Below are 18852 nucleotides of genomic sequence, written 5' to 3' on the forward strand. Positions count from 1 at the left end.
TTTATTTCTGTGTTTTTAATCATTAAATTATTAAAAATCATTGTTACATTAGTAAATTTATTATTAAAGATATTTCTCGTGAAATTTATTAATTACAAAAAAAATTTCAATTTCAAATATTTTGAAAAATTTGCCATTTACTATGAAACTGATTAGATACACGTGACAAAAATTATCATGAAATTTATTATTTAGAAACACGTGACAATAATTATTATGAAATTGATTATTTAACATAACACGTGAAAATAATTATCGCGAAATTGGTCATTTAACAAACCATGTGACAAAAACTACCATGAAATTGATTATTTAACAAAACAATTGATAATAATTATCATAAAATTGATCATTTAAGGCACACACATGATAATAATTATTATGAAATTGATAATGCATCAATTTAGGTGACAAAAGTCACCATAAAACTGATTATTTAGCTAAAAATGTAAAAAAAAAATAATTGTAATGAAATTGATTATTTAACAAACCATGTGACAAAAATCATGATAAAATTGATTACTCAGCAAAACACGTGACAATTTCCATGAAAAGGATTATTTATTGAAGAACTCGCTATAAGGTACAGGTACCATAAAACCTGATTAATTACCTAAAAAAAGTTTGTCAAATCACGAAACTGATTAATTATAAAAGAATTTATCATCAATTATTATGAAATTAATTAATTAACAGCAGAATTTTTCAACGCTTATTATGTAATAACTGATTAATCATCAAAAGAATTTACCACCAATTACTATGAGATTGATTTATTTTCACTAAAAATTACTAAGGAACCTTATCAATTTCATCTATATTTTAATATTTCTGAACTTTTTATGACATTTTTGCCAATTTTCTTCAAAAAAGACCAATTTTAAACGAATTATTTCTGAATTTTTCATGTTCAGGATTACTCAAAAGCCATTAATTTATTATAAATCTTCGTTAAAGATTTTTTAAAACGATTTTTTACCTTAAAACTTTATAAATTTCACAAATTCCCATAACAGAATAATTAACTATAATGTAATTCTGAATACAAATTAATTAATTATGACTTTCAATCACTTATTGCTGTAAAATTTCATCTATAATCCCAAATGTTCCTGTAATGTCCCAAGTTCCTTAATTAAGGATATGTTTAATAAGGATTTCTTACATTAAATTAGTATGTAAAATAATTTAAATCTTAATAAATGATTACTTAATTATAATATAGTTTTAAATAGCACTTCATTAATTTCGTGCATTGATTATTTACTCAGGGTTTGTGTTAGATGATAAAATTATAGATTCACGAGGAGTTTTCGAAGCTTATTTAATAAATATCATAATTTTAATTAGAATTAAATATTTGTAGAATCATCCACAAAATACATCCTTGAAAGTAGAGCGACGTACTTTTTGAATGGAAGTTCTTTTCGTTCCTTGCTCAGAATGCGTGTTATTTTTCATTTTAGGATAGATTTAAAGCTTGTTTATATATATATAATTAGAATATCGGAGATCATAAAACTGTAAATAAAATTCACAAAATGCATTATTTAGCTTACTGGTGTCATTGATCAATGATCAATCGCTTGTTAAATCATTTTTAGACAATTTTATAGCATTAAGGACACTTTCTGCTTTGAGTAAAGTGTATTATTTTTCAATTAAAAGTTCAGAAAAGTTATAAAATTGTAGAAAATACATAAAAATATTAGCTAAGTTTTTAAAAATCCTTTATTCGAATTTATTTTCCTCCAATTGCTTACACAAGATAAGTAGTTAGGAAGTAAATTATATTATTCAGGACACTTTTTACTTTAGTCTATTAGCTATTTTTCATATATAATTTTAGAAAAATTATAAAATAAATCTTTGTTTATATGCAATTCTTTTTTAATTGGCTCACTTAGGATTCCTGATACGGTCATCTCACACAAAACTCAAGAGTCCAATTATGATTTTTCAACTATGGAAAATACATTTAGAAATTTAAAAAACGTTTAAAAAATAAAATTATTTAACTAAAAACACGAAGTCCTCGTATAGTTTTTATTGCTAGTTAAACGCATGGAGGCATTACCCATAGTTTAACCTTTATCTTAAAAAATAGAGTTCAATACCGTAAAAAAATAAAAAATAAAAAACCACATAAACAAAAATCGATTTTTATTCGCGATTTATTGCCCTTGAAAAATAAAATTACGTCATAAAAAACAGAAAAAATTCTTTCAAGTGCTGCAACCATTTACTGAAAATATTCGCTCTTCGTCTGATAAAATAAAAAGTTTTTCTTTTAGATTCCAAAAATTCCATTGAATATTTAAGAAATTCTAGCAACGAGTTGCGTAACTTTCCCGTCAAAAAAGTTAAAATTGCGTGTGTCGCCATCTGTTACGAGATTTTATTTTGAAATCTTTCTATATTATTAGTTATTATAAAATGGCTAGAAGCTTAATTCTGAAGGTAGAAACGAGTAAAATCTTCAAGATATGACACGTGATCATCTCTCTCTCTCTCCTCACCCTCTCGACCTTTAACCACCAAAATTTAACTGCATCAATCCCTCTAATGCACAGACCTCCGTGCAAAATTTCATAAGTTTTTGACAAAAGGCACAGGCGCTATTAAGCTTCAAAGAGGGAAAACGAAATCGTACTTCCGTCACACGAACATCCAACATACAGAGTAAACCCTCCTATTTATTTGCATTTCTCGAATTTTCAAGGTCCTCTGAGTCAAAAAAAAAATGTAAAAATCTTGTGGGGGGATCAATTTTTGACCTCTCGCCATATTTTCTTTCTGTTATATAACAGCCGGAAAAGTAAAATGAAATAAAATATATAATCCTTATCGTTTATATTGGATACTAGTAAGGATTTTAGTTTATGTTATTCTAAAATCTATGTACTTAAGAGATTTATCAAAAGAGAAATGCAGGAGTAGGTTTAAAAATTCTTTGTATACACAACTACTAGGGAGATGATGCAAACATGAGATACTATTAATGAAAATTCAATTTCGAGGGCATTTTTGTATTTTTTGAAGAAATTTAAATTCGTTTTTTCGATCTTGTAGATGTTTTCTCTCCACCCCAAATTATTTTCCTGGTAAAGATTTTATGATATGAAATGTTTCTAAGGACTAATCCTTAACTTTTCAATTTTTTAAATCAAAATCCTTAATTCGACTTAAATTTATAACATTTAACCCTTATTCGTTTCGTTAAATTTGTGTCTAAATCCTTCATCTTTAATCGTCGTTTTTAAAGTCCGATTAAGGATTAATATTTTCAAATATCCTTACTTGATTCTAATTCTTACTTATAACAGAATCCTGCATATAAAAATTTTTTGTTCATAGCTTATAAATTTTAAAATGATCCTTTATTAAGAATTAATTCCTCAGTCCTTAGAAATCGACGGAAAATCTTGATGTAAATTAATTCTGTAATGTTTAATCCTTAAATTTAGGATCCTTATTAAGGATTATGTGTAGATTAAGGATTACGTACCTTAATCTGCACATAATCCTTATCCTTAAAATTTAATAACATATTTTAAATTTTTTTAATCAATTATTAAAATCCTGTCAAACTGTTTATACTGGAAAAAATTCACTTAAATCCGTAAAAATCATTATAATTTATTTTAAGGATCATTAATCCTTATACTCGTCCTAATCCCTTATCCTAAGGATTATCTTTAATTATTAATGATTTTAATGATCGTTATTCTATAAAATCATCGTAAATGTAATGAGATTAAATGAGTCCTTTTAATTATTTTTAATTAATTTTAAGGATTTTAATTCTTAGAACTTATTACAATACTTTAATAGAAGTTGAAATCTTTTATTATAGTAAATAGGATAAATATTCTTAAAATTTATTATAAAATTAAATTTTATCAATTGTTTTTGTTTTAAAGTGCTTTTGAGGGAAATTGTAAATGAAATCCTTAAAAATTTTATAAAAAATATTAAAAAATAAATTTAAATTTTTCATAAGGATTTACATTAAATTGGAATTGTTTGAGTATTGAATAATTAAATAAATTTATTAAATTTATGACAGAAACTTATAAATTTTAGATATAAAATATAAATTTCGTATATTAAAAAACAGTAAAAATCTGCCTTATTTTTCAAAAAATGTAATGTCTTTTATTTTAGTTTTGTATTCTAGTGAATTTTTGAGTATTTAAATGTTTTTCTTAAAACAAAATTTTAAAAATTAAATTTCCAAAAATTTGTGTTAGGATCAATTAATTGTTTTTGAATTATAAAATTACGGATCTTATATCCATTATGTAAAGTTCTAAAGTGATTCCAGAGCTTAATTTTAAGGATTTTTTTCTTTTAGTGCTTTAATTTTAAGGTTTTCTTGTCATTTTAATACTTTAATTTTAAGGCTCTCTTGTCTTTTCAGAGCTTTAATTTTAAAAATTTCAAAATTTTTAAACTTTAATTTTAAGTATTTGTAATTTTTTAACGACTTTAAGACGTAAAAAAATATTTTTAGAAATGTTTAAATAATAAATTGAAAAAGATTTTTATTTAAGTAGTGATTGTCTGAGTTATTAAATGATTTTTTGAAGTAAAATAAATATTAAAAAAAAGAAAAAATTTTTTAAGAGATCCACAAACTTTTCTTCGATATCAGAAAACGTCAAAAGTTCCTTACAAGCCCTATAAATCATAGTTATATAAAGAAACTCCAGCGACTCTTCGACGTCGAAACGTGTCAAAGGTCATCACAATTATACTTTAAGGCGTGGACAATTATATGAATGTTAAAATAGACGTCATTTACAGTTTTATAATCCTTTATTGAACTGAAATTCATTGCCTAAAGGATTCAAATTTGACGAGAAAAGACAAATCGTTGAAGAAAGTAAACATTTAAAGGTTTAATTTTGATTAAACATAACGAAAGTTTAATTTTATAATTGTCTATTCATTAAAATTTTAAGGTTTTAAAATTAGTTCTTCAGCCATTTCTAAGTGCTTTACAAACCAAGAAATGGTTTTTCGAATAATTTATACATTTCGTATGTCGGTTGTTTGTTCGCTTAATTTCTGACAAACTAGAAAATTTAAAACATTTAAAGCACATTTTATGTATTTGGAATGTTGTTAGAACACACTATTTACTTAATTTTAAAAATTCTCTTAACTTTTTTCATGCGATCAACTGTAGGGTTTTTAAACAAAAATTTCGTTTTTTTTCATGAACTGTAATAGCTATGAAGTTTATTCTCAGTAATTCTTTGGTGCGTTTTTTCCTATATCCAAATTTCTACATAAATTATTTGTCTGTCTATGTGTTGATCCGTTATCCGACCAAATATTTTTATTCGGAATTTTTCATGAAGTTAATTTAATGGAGTTAAGCTATTTGTAATTATTTACAACACTATAGTTACATTCTTTAATTGATTTTTGGATTATTTACTTTTTAATATTTGTAGGGTAGATGTACCAGTTTTGGCCAGTGTACCAGTTCTGGCCAGAAAACAAATTTAACTTAAAAATATAATCACCACATATTCAAATCTGTCCAATGAAACAAACTTTTATTGTTAACTGTTCACACAGTTAACAATACAAGTTTGTTTCATTTGTGATTATATTTTTAAGTTAAATTTGTTTTCTGGCCAGAACTGGTACTACACTGGCCAAAACTGGTACATCTACCCTATTTATTTTGAGAAATGAGTAAATAAAAGCAATTTCGGTTCTCATCTTAAATTCCATGTAAAAAAATAGGGAATTCCAGAAGGTAAAAGCGAAAGATTGAGAAAAATAAATTTTTTTCTTAGATGTAGAAGAAATAATTCATCAAAAAATATATATATTTCCCCCTCTTTTTTACGTTTATTTGGCAGAAAATTCTGGTAGTAATCCGATAACAATGACATTTCTAAGAATCTATAACATCATCAATAAAATCTTTTTCGATAGTGATGGTTCATTGTTAATGGTGTGAGGGATCAATTTTCTTTGTTGAAGTTGATATCACATTGAACTTATAAATCTTTCTTTTCTAAGCTTCCATTCAAATTAAAATAATAGAATAGGGATGAGGATGGAGATGAGGATGCTGATGAGTTTTGTTCGTCAATATCTCGTCATCAGTTAAGCGCATCTAAACAAAATTCAGTGCACAATTCTGTAATCGGATTATCTACATATAAACTAAATTTCCTGAAGTTTGGCCTGCTCATTCTTAACCTATGAACTCTTGATAATAATTCAAAATCTTTCGTGTTTACATCAACTAAATTTAATTGGCTTAAATAAAATAGCATTGATAACTTAATTTCCAAATTTTATACAGATTTGCCTTACGGATTATAAGTTATGCAAATTTACCCATAAATACGTAATTATAAAAGCTTGAATTAACATGCTCAGTAAATCTACGGCACGTTAAGTTAGCAATTCACTTAAAGAATTTAATGGCGATCGACTGATAAGTTTTTTAATTAACTTGCCTTCAATACGTAAGTTAAACCACGAATTAATCAGTTGGATAACCGAATTAGCTTTGAGAATTAAGGATTTTGAATCCACATCACGAATTTTGTTTTCAATGCTTGAAGAATCTATTTAATTGCATCTAATAGAGTTGCATTAATGGTCTCGAGTAACTCGCATTATCTTTCAACTCCTGTCTTTGTGAATAAGAAAGATCAAGAAGACACACAAAAATCTCATTAAATTCTTTAAATATTATGTTTAAATTTTGAACTTTTTTAATTACAATAATTAAATAATTGTTAAATTGTTAACTTCTTTATAAAATTAAACTTAAAATAATAGATTAATTATTAATTTGATCCATTTTTTCCTTAAGGATCTCTTCTATAGAAACCATGTTCTATGATTTAGGTCCAATATTTTCAGTTAAAATGTATCAAAATATTATTTTCCAAGTTAAAATATTTGATTAATTGTTAAATTTTGAATTTTAATGTAAAATTAAGTTAGAATAATTGATTAATTGTTCATTCTAACTGTTTTTCTGAAAGGATTTCTATTCTAAAATTCAAATCTTATTCATCAATAGATCGACATTTTAGCATTACTTTCGATTTTCTATAATTATTCACTTTCTGTATGCAAATTTGGATCGAAGAGGAGTAAAAATCGATTCTTTTTTCGAACGAGTAAATCGAAATTTTATTATAAAATCGATTTTTCGTCATACAGAAGCTGCTTAAGTCGTTATATCGATATTGTTTACCTTTATCCTATTCTCTCTGATATTTTTCCCTGAAAAATCCCTGTAGAGAATAGAAAAAAATCCCTCTAGGGATGATGGATTTTATTGTTACTCTTGTGATTTTTAAAGGGAATTTATTCAAGTGAACATACAAAAGCTTACATACATTGTTACAAAATAAATAGACGTAATGGCTGTTTAATATTTGCTTCTAAGTACTACGTGTTTATAAATTTGCATACAAACTATATACATATAAATAAATTACGCATCTTAGGCTCGCTTGTACGCATTTTACTCGTATACCATATACATGCCTAATATCACTATATCACTTATAAATGTATAGTTATATATGTATGTAATGTAGGCTGTATTCTACCTAAGTCTATACATACAATATGTAAACGTAATGTTGTATAAGTCTGCAACGCGTACATACATTAATGCATATAAGTATAAGCATAAAGAAGTAAACAGGTACAAATGGGCATGCAAATATACAGCATAATAGGACGTATAAAGTGCATATACAGGCTTTACAAATACACCAACATGTCTACAGTATGCACACAAACATATAGGCCTACATAAAAATATAAACAAAATGCTACCGAAGAGGTATACAAAGTATAGATATTGGCTATAAAGACATACATAAGCATGACTATAGGTATTGTACGTAACATTTACATAATCATACGTGCAATACAAAATCATAGATTATGCTTATTTGTATACATTGCAATGTTGTGTTTGCATAAATTTATGAATGTATAGCCTATACAACAGAAAATAAGCGTAAGCATGTGGCTTTACAATGCATACAAATGAGTCTGTGCTCGTACGTATGACTCATTTGTATGCTCATTTACACTCATACAAGCGTATAGATAATCATAAATAAAAGCATAAGCATAGACATAACTCTTCTCGTTAGAGACGTTATCGGGATCTATCCAGATTATGAGATTTGGAGGAAACTAAAGCTCTGATACTCAAGAAGAAAGAAAAATGAGGGATGAAAATAAAGATAAAAGCCGAAGATTATATCGAAGATTGTGAATTATGAGTCCAGACATGAAAGATTACAGTTCTGAGGTTTCAGCTGGAATATGAAAGCAAAAAACTTCAAGCACAAAAGGAAAAAATTCTAGTTCTAAAATTTCGATACGTTCGAAGAAGTGGAGGAAGGAAAAGAAACGTCTGTTTTCAGAGGATTTGAAAGCAAAGAAAATTATGTTTATATGAAAATTAAATTTCTTATAGAATCAAAAATTCTTTATGATATTACAAACATTTTCTAGAATATTCCAAAAATTAAATGTACTACAGATGAATTCGGATGAGTGAAGAAGAGATGCCGGATTTTGCATTGAATTGATCGAAAGATGAAAGCAAGAGCAATCTTCCGAGAGGGCTTTCTGTGAAAAAATTACCCTTATTTAGGTGTTTTACACGAGAAAAAATCTGAATTTTAGGCGGGTAATCCGAATCTGCGACTAACTACTGATGTTTAGCGGTTTTAACCATTCAACCAGTGGTTGGAAAGGATCGCTTGGGATACTGGAAGTGCTACTAAGAGTAATAAGGATGATGAAGGTAATGAAAATGTTGGAGATGATGGGGGTGGTGTGGATATTAGAGATGCTGAAGATATTGGAGATGCTGGGAAATATGTTCATTAATACTGCCTATATAAAAAAATGTGTTTATTTTTCTTTTTAGTTCTGTTGGAATGAAGAGTTTAGGATATGTTCCAGTTTAACGAGTACAAACATTTTAATGTGCAAAATGGCACAATTTAAGATCACATTATAAACGTTTTCTTATGGATAAAAGTAAAAATGATAATTTAAATATTTAAAAAATCTCAATTTTTGTATATTTTGCACATCGGTGTAGAAGATAAATTGAATAAATATGTCAAAATTAGTTTTAAACGTAAAAATATTTAAAAATATAAAGAGGAAAGTAAGAAAATATCTTAAAAAGATATAAACTAATGAATAAATAAATTCTTCAATGTGCAAGAAAAATATATTTAAAATTTATATGATTGGAAAACTACAAAATAAATAAAAACTTTAAGACGTAAGAAGTTCAAATATGCAGAATATATCAATAGTTAAAAATATAAAATTTTTGTGCACAAAACAAATAAAAAGGTACAGAAATTTTATGAATATGCAAGAAGTGAATAAACATTTGTAAATTTTCAAATTAATAGAATAAATTAATTAAAAATTTTAAGAAAAACCAAGCAAAAAACACGTCAGACGTGCATAAAATATGTATAATAAGTGGAACGGAAGAAATTAATAAGAGAAGTTGTCATCGCTTAATAAGAAATTGATTCTTCTTAGGATGAAGAAGAGCAGATGCTAAATCTCCATTATCTTCGGTGAGAGGGGGGAAAATCACAATAAACACAATTGAAAAGTTACGCTTTGTTTGATACTTTCTCTCGTTGAAGATGCGTAAATTATGGAAAAGAGACAGTTCGTGATGATAACTTTCCTAATTTTTTTCTATAGATAAATAGTCCCCTTAGAAAATTATTTTGTCAAATCTCCGGTAGTAATTAAAACCATTAATCAACTTAAATGTCTTGGATCTTATTTCCAACAAATTTTCTTTGTCAAAATAATAATTAATTTCCTCTTTGAATCATTTTTGTTTCCGTAGTGATGGCCGTGTTGCTGTGATTTTTCTGTCCTTTAGTTTTATTTTTTTATTGATTGTGTTCTTACCGTTGTTACTGTAATAATAATAATAATAATAATAATAATTGTAGTAGCAGTGTAGTAGCAGTATAGTAGCAGTGATAGTAGTAGTAGTTTTTGTTATTGTAGTAGCAGTAGTATTAGTAGTAGCATAGCTGTAGTAAGAGCAGCAACAATACTAGAGGCACAGTAGTTGTAGTAGTAGCAGCAACAACATTAACAGCAGTATTATTTTCGTAGACACCTTATCTAGTAAGTATGGAAACAAAGATACGTGAGATTTTTAGTTAGCGTAGAGTTTTACGATCTTCTTATATAATAGTTTATAAGCTCCTTAGGAGATTTATTTCTTTAAAGGAGCTTTGATATTGATATAATGATTTGTCAAGAGCGAGTTTAATATATTTATACAAGCCTCTTAGGAGCCGTATTGCTTTAAGGAAAGCATTTGTTTTAATATTAATGAACTATTTTAAGGAGCTTTGATATTGATATACTGCCCTGTCAATAGTGAATTAAAGATATCAATATCAAAACTCATCAGTAACAGAAGATTTTCTGTAATGAAACAATAATAAACGGGCATTTCAACGGGTGGAATTTTTATATTAAAACACTTCAAAATCCCTCATTGTCAGCATTTTAATAGTAGCAAATCTTCTGAAGCTTCCTAAACGTAGGAATACGACGTATCAGCATTTTTATCAGTATCAAATGTAGGAATAGTAACACTAAACGTAAGGAATATCAACTTGTTTATCAGATTAAACAGTAGAGTATCAGCGTTTTTATTAATAACAAATATAAGAATATCATTATAAATCAATATTAAAATTTCTCCGCTAACTTCTCAGTAGTATCAGCACTAGTTTATTTACTTTAATTTGAATAATCTTTAATACCTTAGTAGCATTTAAGACATATAAATCAATAACAGCAACTTAACTTTTTATAAATTCCACTCGCGTAACAACGTTTACTTTCGAAACATACCTCTCCTAGCTGCTACTTTAATGCTGTAGTAGTAGCAGAAGCAGCAGCAACAGCAGTAGTACGTAGTATTGACAGATATAATTCTAGTTGGTTGCTTCGTGTCGAATCGAATTTTAAACAGTTTTACTGCATTTTGTCGTCGTATACGTATCAAAAACTCTACACCATTAATCCCTAGAAGGTCACGCTTTGTTACTATAGTAGTATTGAGCTTTTATCTGGCATTTCTGCGAAATTAAATCGCTTTATTGATGACTTAGTATGATAAAACTGTATGCTGGTTGGCATTTTAAGGAAGCTTACCTGAAGTAAAACAGTATGAGTTACCACTTTAGCAGCATCTAGAGATTTATTTGTGTGCTTATACTGATACTTTGCTACATTTATTTTTATTGCTGTGGCAGTGTCGATCGTTTTATCTCGTCGTATGGAGTGATAATTCACTACTAGCAGCTGATGTAATTTATTTTATGTGAATTTTATTCTCTTTTAAAACATTTTTTTTCAAAGAGTTTATTCCTAAAGTAGCACTAAACGTAACAATATACGGTATTGTCTATAGCCTTTCAATTACTATTACATTGATAAAACATATTTTTCACGAAGGTAGGACTACTCCAAAATTTATCCTAAGGTCGTACAGCGTAACACTCCGCGTAACAATATGATTTATATAATCTATCGATTACTATTATAGTAATAAAGTTTTATTTATTACAACGATTGTAACAATCGTTAGTATAGTAGCTCAGGGTGACGTTTAATTAAGTGAAAAATTAATTACAATTTTATTTTAATTCACATCTATGTTATTAAAGTAGTAGTAAAGTAGTACTTACATAGTAATAAAGGTAGAGGAAATAAAATTAAATTCAAATATAACATAAATATTTAATAACATTCGACTCTGCCAATTACTATTTTCCAGAACGAATACATATTTTACTACTAGAGGAATATTTTCATTAATTTTTGATAAATATCTCCTGTCAACTAGTCATTTCCAAAATTACATTTCTATTCTGTTTTAATCAGATTATTGGATCCATAATGCCTTATTCTTGATTAAATTAATGCTATCTTAGTAATAAATTTAACATTTTTCATGTACAGTACAGTACCTACGATAATTAAGTGCGAGTGTGCTTAAAGAAATTACTAAAGAAAACACAGGAAAAATCGTCACCCACGTATTTAACCTGTTTTTTTATTACTAAAGTAATACTGGTTGCAATCTTCCTTTCTGCACCCTGTTATTGTAGCAGAATATGTACTTTAAAGCTTGAAAAATGTTTATTGCTACTATTTCAGGAATAATTTATAAAGTTCATAGGTTATATATATTTAGATTTAACAATAAAAGTGACTTTACAAATGCTACAATAGTAACAAATTCACTCCTTTGCTATTTTCTACAGTTTTCTGGTCAATTTTTAAGCTTGTTACGCGTTACTGTAGTAAAAAATTTCTCAAATTTCAATATTATATGATACTATTAATTTATTACTATAGTAGCATTAATAATTTAGCAGTTTATGTAACGTTGTAATAGTAGATTAATAGAAGAAAATATACTAATATACACTACAAAATCCTTTCGATTTTTATAGGTTGCATGCTACTATAATAATAAATCTTGTTTACAGCTCCTAAATGTTACGATAACAGTAAGTTTGCTGGATATATGCTGCTACAGAAGAAAACATTATGTTACGATTTCATATGATACTCTAATAACTGCACTCTAAAAAATACTTTAATAAAATTTTTATATAGGAGTGTAGAGGTATAGTTTATTACAGTAAATTGGAATCATTATTAATTCGACATTTGTAACTGTAGATCATTTATTACTACCGTAACACAGCCATAATTTGATATTCCTGTAGCAGCTTAAGCCATTTCTATAATATGGCGCTATATAAGTATAAAATTAAGATTACTACAGCATGGTATATTAACATTATGCTGCTATAATAATAACTTTAAAAAAAAAAAAAACACAGTAACATTTTAAATTCCTTTAATACGAAACAACAAAAATGTAGAGTTACAGTTTATTACTATAATAGCACAGAATGTTTACAGTGATATTTTATTATTGTTATAGTAACTACTTCACTACTGTCGTAACATTTAAGTTTTTATCTACAGTAACATCTTAATTTGATACTCCTGTAGCAGCATATAATGTTTTATTACTTTTACAGTAATAAAAGTAATAAACAGAAGTTTTATTCCCATACTACACAACGACTTTACATCGAAAGAAAGGTAAATACACTTCAAGAAACCACTATTTACAAAAGTACTGACTAGCAGTTTCATACATATTCTTTCTTCTACATTAAGAATATTAAAAATAGTACCAGATGCTACTACATTAATAAAATGTATTACAGATAAAAATAAATTCCCAGTTTTATGTAACATTTACTTATATTTTCCAGAAGAATCACAAGACATTACATGAATTTACTCATACAGAACCTTATATAATTCTCTGTTGTTACTATAGCAGCACTTTATTGCTAGTAGCTTATGAAAGAAACGATACTTATTATAATAATGGAGAATAAGAAGAGAGAAAAAGCCTCACATTTCTTGTAAGAACAAGTAAACATTTTATTAATTGACTCTCATCTCTTTTGTTATATTAGTAACAAAGACTATTTATTTTATTGTTAGGGTAGCATTTTATTACAGTTTTAATGAGTTTACAATACGTTTTATCTTATTTAATTAATGTTATTATAATAGTAACACGAAAGGAGCATCTCCCTTTACTTTTACTGTATTAAAGGATACTTCTATAGTATTTAAATTATATTAAATATGATCAATTTACTCATTTAATATTTTATTACGGTAGTAATATTGCATATTTCTTCATATTTTTAGTAACTTTATAGAGGAAATCCTGATATATTTTTATTATCAAAATCTCTTTATACATTTTCAGTTCACTTTATTACCATAATAGTAAACCTTTCCTGCATCTGGAATGTTTTATTCATAAAGTAACATCACCAGAAACTGACTCACTTAACAAAATTCAATGTTATTTGATTCTGAACGAATTATCTGCCATAGTAAAATCTAAACGACGTGTTTATTGCTGCAACAGTCTGCTGCAACAGTGCTACACTAGAAACAAAAAATCCTCATAACTGATACAAATAAGCCTTATAAACACTTTAAAATCTTAATTTTGATGACGTAGTAACACTATTTAATTAACAATTTTGTTACCATAGTAGCACAGTAGCATGAGGTTCACTATTCGTTACGTTTCAGGCCATTGTAATCAAACCTATCTTCGACTAATGTTAAACATTTATGAGGTATGCGTGATGTTACTATAATATGAAAAAGTGTAACACAATTAAAATTTATGATTCATTTATACATTATTCAGGTAGTAGCAACTCCCTTAAGAACATTTTCCCACAATCAACATGATGTTTTATAACGTCACGAATGATAATTGACTTGTTGCCATACACGATTGTTGCATTAGCAGCATCTCTTTGTGTTACTATAGTATATTAATAAGTTAACTTCTTCCATCAATCCTGATTGAATGAAGAAAGAAGAGACGTAACAAACACCATCGTCGAAGAATGATTTGATTTATAAACCGGTCATTTAACAGTTATTTATTACTATAGTAGCAGGGGATGCTGTTACGATAGTAACATTTTACCTTCATTTTTCTTATTAAAGTTGAATTTATTTATACATAAACATACATTTGGTGTTATTTTGTTCTTATATATAACATCTACTGGCGTTAAACGTCACATAGCATTTATTATTAAAGTAGTTTAGACATTTTCATCCAGACATTATATAACGTAACTTGTTTTATTACTATAGAAGCAGTCAGGTTATCGAGTTTAGATCGTAACGAATAATATACCTTACTGTAATATTCTCTTGCTTTCTAACACCTTTTATACCTCTAATAGTAACCTAAAAAAACAGCAACTTTTCACCTTATTACTATATAGTAGCAACAGTTAGTTTATGTTTAAGTAAGCGTTACGATCTACGTTTCTTCGTAACGAAGATTTGTTACTACAGACGTATCACCTCTATGCTTTAAACTATGAAAATGTAAGCATATTGTTACGATATTAGCACCGAAAATGCGTTTTAAAAACAGCATTTTCCCGCAACAAATCGATACTCATGCAGTCATTTCTGATTTATGATCTTTATTTTGCTTATTTTTAATTAATTTAATTAATCCACAAACGTCACTACATTCGTAAAATATACTGCAATAGTATCAATATCCATGCTGTTACGGCAATAATTTTGCAAGTTATTACCTTAATAATTTTATAAATTCGGCATTTATAGTAAACGTAACATACTCAGGGATTGTATTTAATATTATTTACTACAAAACTTATGTTACTACAGCAATAATGTGTTACCGTAACAGAATATCGTGACTTATCACAATTTCGTTGCCGTTACGTAAAAAATGTTACTTGTTATAAACTAATTCACAACTTATTATAGCAACGTAACGTAAGTAACTGCATTTGTATAGATTTATTACTATAGTAGCAGGATGTTGTTACTATAAGAACAATTTACTACGGGGAAATATCTAATTTAGGGTGGAAAATTTTACTTTATCCATTAATTTTATAAATTCTAAAGAATTTGTTACTGTAGTAGTATGAAATCTCCCATTTTATGCTAATTTTATGCTCATTTTACAATAGGAAAATGCTTATGTTCTGTACGAAATTACACTTTTTAACGTGAAATGTCCGTACTGTTATTGTAATAGTAACTGAGAAACTTTTTCATACTTTTAAGTAATTTAAAAAAATTAATTTAAATATTTATTTTGCCGTGTAAATAACACAGAAATAGAAGCTACGGACAATACTTTCATTACAAAATATTCCGTTAATGCTACCTTAATGCTATTATATTAATAAATGTAGTTAGAGGATGATGAAGAGAAGCTTAATGAGAGTAAGAGTAAAGGTAAAGCTCTCTACGATCTTATAGAATAAAATAGAGGGGTCAAAACATACAAAGAAACACAGACAAGGGGGTAAGAAAATTAAAAAACGCAACTATGCTATTGTAGGATTTTTACACTCCTTCAAGTAGCCTCTCCAACGATAAATTTGCACGAAAGCTCAAGATAATGGCATAAATATGAGGTAAAAAGCGTGTTACTACAGTAGCTTCAGGGGTTGAAGCGTATAATTATCCCCCTCTGATATCGATAATAATTATGCTATTGTAGTAGTAATTATCTTAATGGTTTAGCGTAGAAGCGGTGGTTGATGTTAGCGGGATCTCTTTGAGGGGATTCGAATTTGGACACTGGAAACGGGTAGAAACGATTTAACAGATAATCTCACTTGATGCTATAGTAGTATGATCAACACACAGACGTTATTCTGGACAATATATTATACTGCAGGGTCTGATAACAACGGTGGGTGCTCTGCAAGTGTGCACAGGAATCGCACGAAGCTTAAGATAATGGTATAAATATGCCGTAAAAAGCGTGTTACTATAATAGCATCAAAGGGGTTGGAGGGTTTAATTATTTTCCTGATGATATCGATGATGATTATGCTGTTATAGTAGTAATTATCTTAATGGTTTAATATAGAAGAGGTGGTCGGTTTTAGCGCGATCTCGAGAGCGGATTTGAATTTCGACGTTGGAAACGGGTAAAAACGATTTAACAGATAATCTTACCTGATACTATAGTAGTATGATTAACAGACAGACGTTATCCTGGACAACGTTATGCTGCAGAGTCCGATAACAACGGTGGGTCCGCTGCAAGTGTGTTGGTACAGCTCTAGTATTCGATCGATGTAGAAGGACCTGCGCTCAATGCTACCGCTTGCTTTTCGTAATTACAATGATTTGTTTCTTGCTACTACACTAACCCTTCTTTCTAGTGTATGAAATGTTCATTAAAAATAATTTACTTTACACTTATTCCCTTTTAAATTTAAGAGACGGAAACTCACTCCGCCCAATAACAAGCCAGACGCTTGTTGTTGTTGTTTTATTAAATTTAGCTGAGTTGCGCCTCCCTCCCAATGCCTTTGTTACCGTAATTGTATCATGAGATATCGCTGTAGGTGTTGGGATTTTAACAACGACTACTCTGCCCGAATTTTAAGTCTGTAACGTTAAAACTACGTTAGTATGTTCATTTTTATATTCGTCTTGCATTACTGTAGTAGCAATAACTTATGAAAGTGCAATGTTTATTCACTCCGCCCAATTTCTGTTGCTGGAGCGTATAAAATCTTATATGCCATCATCCCGTATAACATAGTAAGGATATGATGTAAATATATCCTAGATTTATGAAGATAGGGCGTAGGAAATCTTTTATCTTAAAATTTGTATAATAAAATACACGAAAAAGATTGTCTCTGCCCAATTTTCATCTCCAGAACATGCTAAACATTGAGATTTTCCGCTCACCACATCATCTGTATGGATATTACTGTATATCACGACGATAAAATAAGGACAAAACAGTCATACTCCAAAAATTTAAATATATAAACAACAATAAACAAGCCCCTCCGCTCAATTTTCTGTCTTAAATTAATATAAAACTTTAATATTTACGCTCACCACAGCGGATATGCTAAGACAAATTTACGAAGAGAAAAACAATAGAACAGAGTAAAACACCGACTCCGCCCAATATTCTACTGTGAAATTTATAATTTGACACTTGAATATTGGGCGGAGCCAGTGTTTACGTAAAATTCAAAATAAGACATTTCTCAGTACACAAATTAACTTATTTACTTAATGATGGTGCACAGTATCTGCTCGAAGATATCTTCGTCTTCTTTATCATCCTTATCAAATATAAAAATGGTAAATTGGTAAATGTCAAGCGTGGATATCTTTCGCCATTTTTCGTGGATAGCTCCTATTGTTTCTAATGCTACATTTGCTGATAGTAGGATCCTTTTAAGAAAAATCACTAAATGACATCTGTTCTTTCTCACGTGGTGGGATGATCATTTTTGTTTTCGTCTTCCTTATCACTTCCAATAATAAGTTTTGGGATACGTGATTCAATTCTGTTACATCCGTCAGAATTAAATTAATAATTGTTATTATTAAATCTTCAATTCATCTTCATTACTGACAAGATGATGTAATTTAAATATCTACAAAATGATGATAACTAAATCTTAATATCTTCCAGGAAATGAAGAATAAGCTCTTAAAATCTGCAAGAGTGTTATTAAGAGATTATTTTTAGTTTCCTGGATGATATTCAGATTTAATTATCATCATGTTCCCGTTGATTTTAAGCATTTATCATCATTATTTTTGTAGATTTTAAACGTTTTATCGTATTTATTTTCTCACACTTTAAGCATTTATCATCATTTTTTTTATAGATCATAAACATTTATCATTTTATTTTCTTGCAACTTTTAAGCATTTATCATCATTTCTCTAAAATTTCAAAATTTATCATCATTATTTTATTGTGAATTTTAGGCATTTATCATCATTAAATTCTGTAAATTTTAATTCCTTATCATCATCATTACTTTCTGGAAAATATTAAGTGCTTACCAACTTCATTTTCGTGCATATTTGAAATTTATCTTCTTCGTTTATTTTACGGATATTAAGAATTTATCATCCTCATGTTCTAGTAGATACTACACATCTATCACCTTTTCTCTCTTGAAGACATTAAGTTTTTATCATGATCCTTTCTTTTAAGAATTAAGAGCTTATCGTCTTTGTTTACTTGCAGATGTTAACCATTTATCATCTATCTATTTTCTAGTAAATATTAAAAATGTAGCATCTCTACTTTGTAAAAGTTAAACATAATGAATCTTTCCTTGTTACTGCAACTAT

At 27.9% G+C, this 18852-nt stretch overlaps 1 protein-coding gene across 1 annotated transcript in view; it reads right to left on the reverse strand.

Annotated features, from left to right (window-relative positions):
• LOC136970207 (protein qui-1-like) overlaps window positions 1-16769 on the reverse strand; it is a 46245-nt gene extending 29476 nt beyond the window's left edge. The window contains exon 1 of the mRNA XM_067264630.1: window positions 16687-16769. The gene's annotated coding sequence lies outside the window, so the exon portion shown is untranslated. The remainder of the gene's footprint in view (window positions 1-16686) is intronic.
• Between the last annotated feature and the right edge of the window lie 2083 nt (window positions 16770-18852).

The sequence above is a fragment of the Centruroides vittatus genome, unplaced genomic scaffold, assembly GCF_030686945.1.
Source record: "Centruroides vittatus isolate TY-2023 unplaced genomic scaffold, ASM3068694v2 contig_19, whole genome shotgun sequence".
NCBI classification, from domain to species: Eukaryota; Metazoa; Arthropoda; class Arachnida; order Scorpiones; family Buthidae; genus Centruroides; species Centruroides vittatus.